The sequence below is a fragment of the Bison bison genome, unplaced genomic scaffold (genome assembly GCF_000754665.1).
Source record: "Bison bison bison isolate TAMUID 2011002044 unplaced genomic scaffold, Bison_UMD1.0 scf7180017864297, whole genome shotgun sequence".
NCBI lineage: Eukaryota > Metazoa > Chordata > Mammalia > Artiodactyla > Bovidae > Bison > Bison bison.
In genome coordinates this window covers 7,914,293-7,917,621 of record NW_011494869.1, presented here as the reverse complement: position 1 = coordinate 7,917,621, position 3,329 = coordinate 7,914,293, and the positions used below count along the sequence as shown (strand labels likewise).

General features: G+C 55.7%; 1 protein-coding gene across 1 annotated transcript in view; it reads left to right on the top strand.

Annotated features, from left to right (window-relative positions):
• CDH5 (cadherin 5, type 2 (vascular endothelium)) overlaps window positions 1–3,329 on the top strand; it is a 39,011-nt gene that overhangs the window by 273 nt on the left and 35,409 nt on the right. The window lies entirely within an intron of this gene.

Sequence of the window (3,329 nt, the reverse complement as noted above, 5' to 3'; positions counted from 1 at the left end):
CCCAGGAAGAGTAGCTCCTGAGGTGGCCTGCGTCTCCTGGTAGAGCGGGGCAGGGAAGGGACGCCTGGTGGTGGTGTGGTGGGCACAGACGGATGTTCTCGGGGAGGGGGAAGCTCGGCTCTCCCACGGGTAGACTCCCAGACTTGAGGGCCCACGGGCATCTGTGGGTGCCGAGCTCCGATGCTCAGAGGACAGGATTCCACCTGAGTCTCCCGGCACACCAGGGGCAGCAGGCTGGCACCCAGGCGACGCCCCTACTCCCGTGACAGAGGGCTTATCCAGGCTGACATCCCCTTTCCGGAAGGCTCTGCGCTGGGAGTGGGTGAGGAGCCCTGAAAGGGGAGCTCAGAGCCTCGGCCCCCTCCCGGCCAGCCCCTGCCCCCATTTTCAGAACAGGCACGCTGAGGCTTGGCTCTGGGTGCTCAAGGCCCTGCCTGTGGAATCCTGTCTCCTCCCTCCCCAGACCGCGGGAGCTGTGGATTCTCCCCCCAACACCCAGGTACCCGTAGATCGGTTGCCAAGAGACCTGGAAGCCCTCGTATTTTAGAGAAGTTCTCCCAAAAGACTTGAAGGCAGGCGGTCTAGGGTGAGAGCCTGGCTTGGAGACCGTCTTCCTGGGTACAAGCCCCAGCTCGACAATCCGCTTCTGTGATTTTGGTTAAGTTACTCAGCGTTTCCCAAACTCGGTTTGCGTGTCAGAACAATGGAGATGGTGGTTCTTTCGTGAGAATTCATTGTGAGGGCTGGAGATGAGGGCCACAGAAGGCTCTGAGGCACTGGAGCCCGTTACTGTATATCACACCAGCAAGCTAATGAGTTAGACACAGCCCTTCTCCATTTCTCAGTCAAGGCAACTGAGATACGAAGCGAGATCTTGTACCCCAAAGCCCAGGTTCTTCCCAGAACCACACAGCTTCTCACGTGCCAGCCTCCTCATCTGTAAACTGGAAGAAAGGGTCTTCTCATGAGTCAAGGGGGGTGATGTATACACTGGCACTAGGAATGGATCATAGGAGACATGCTTTGAGAAATCACAGATGAATTTACCTTCCACCTGAACTGACCATGGCTAGAATGTCTTTAAGGTTATGACCCCTGGGGTTGGTCAGTCCCCAGCAGGTGAGGGATGCATCAGCTCGTCTTCCAGCGGGCACTCTGGGCAGTGACTCTGTGCCAAGCACTGTGTCTGTTCCCCACCCCCCACCCCGTGGATGTTTCTGCCATGGGTAGGGGGTAGATAGGATCCTAACAGGAGATGAAGGGCATTCCAGGGGAGGCAGGGAGCCTGGGCAGCTTGACAGATCTGGAGAAGCCAATGTGGCCAGAAGGTTTTAAGAGCAGGGAGTGGTGGGAGGGCAAATGACGCTGAGGACCAGGGGTGAGTACCAGGATTGAGAGCCCTGGTTCATCTTCAGGCACTGGGGAGAAGTAGGACCCTCCCAACTGACCTGAGTCCAGCCACGTGTGGCTCCCAGCCTGGAGGGCAGCAGGACATCAAGGGGACCAGGAGCTGCTGTGCCCCCAGGCAGCCCCACTAATTCTGGCTTACCGTGGTGAAGGGGTAGGCGAGGCGCCCACCGGCCTGGCAGGGGTTAAGCTGCCCGCCCCACAGTCTGGACCTGAGCGATTGTGCTGCTGAACAAGGGCCGGACACGGGGGCAGGAAGCTGGAGGGGCCATGCTTTCTTCTCCCAAAGCTGGATGACTCACAGCTCTGCTGCTACCCCGAGGACGCAACGGACACAATGGCCACTAGCTCAGGGAAAAATCTTTGAGCCCCCTTGCCGATGGAACCCATCCCTGCTACTTCCACCACCTCTCTGCACCTCCGTGGTATCTGTGAAGCTACTAAAAGAATTCCCAGTTGAGAGACAGAACCACAGAGGCTGAGAGAAACGGAGCAGCCAGTCCAAGGTCACACGATTACTATGAAGTAAAAGCAGGATATGAATGAGGCCAGCCCCTTTTGATCCCATTGCCCTGCCACACTCCATAGGGAAGCCTGGAGGGGGAGAAGCCGGGGTGAGGATTGAACTGGACAGTTCAAACCACAGAATCAGGCACCAGACTGAGCCAGGAGCCCAGAGATCCTGGAGAAGGAATGTTCTAGGAGACAACTGCTGCCCTGAGTAACCGGCTTCTTGCTGGAGAGATACTGGCAAGCCCGTCCTAATCCAGCTCCAAGCTGATGTTGGGTAGAGAAAGCACAGAAGAGTTCCTGGAGGAAGAGCAGGAGCCCCAGAAGGTGCTGGAAGGTCTTGGGTGTGCTCTCTGAGCTTCAGTCTTCTCGTTTCTCTAGGGCAGGGAATGGACTGCATGGTCCCTAAACTCACATGAGGACCACTAGACCATGCGCCATGGCATAAAGGTCGGATTCTGGCAGGTGCCAACACTGAGAGGAGGGCACAGTAGGGCCCGTGGAGCTGGGGCAGGAAGGCGGTGAATGAGATTTCCTCGCCCAGGCAAACAGAAAGGAGCAGCAGATGAGCCCAGGGCCGAACCAGGAAATGAGGTCAGGCGTGAGTGCCCAGGGCAGAACCAGGAAATGAGGTCACACCCACAGCTGCCAGGCCAGGCTGAGTGGGTAAGGTGAGAGTTGGGACACCCACACACTTACTAAGCACCAAATGTGTGCCGAGCTCGGCACCCATGATCTCATCAACTCTCCATTAGAGATGAGGAAGCTAGAGTTCAGAGAAGGCAAGGAATGGGCCTAAGGCTACAGAGCCCATGAGCAAAGAGGCAAGTGTGTAATACTTGTTGCCCCCACTGACTGCCTTAGAGCCCCAGGCAAAGTCAGAAATCCCAGAGGAGGAAAAGGCTCTGCCACAGGTGGGTTTTCTCTCCTTGAAGCTTGGAGCTGCCCCTTTAGGATATATCGGGGTGACCCAGAGACCCTAGCATACATTTGTTTCAAATCACAAACTAGTTCTGATGAATTGGTAGTCTCTAGCTCAAAGACTGTACTGAGGATTCAGGAGCTGAGTTCGAGTTCAGCAGGAATGAACACTGTGATTTATCACCAATGTCTGCCATGAGTATGAAAAAGGCTGAGTGGCAACCCAGGACTTCTGTTTCATCAGTCCTGCCTTCAGAGGTGCCCTGCACACGGGTATATGGTCATCAGGGACCCATAAGGATAACCTGATTGTCCTCAAAGGGTTGTGTGTCTGACAAAGCGGTGGGCTATCAGAGATGCTATTTGGGGATGGGGAGGAGCTTCTCTGAGTTGTTTCAACTATTGTACCTGCTCTGAGCACCCAAGGTGTTGTCTGCAGATGCGCAGATTTGTTTGAAATTCTGTGAGTAAGGAGGGAAGGAGACCAAGGC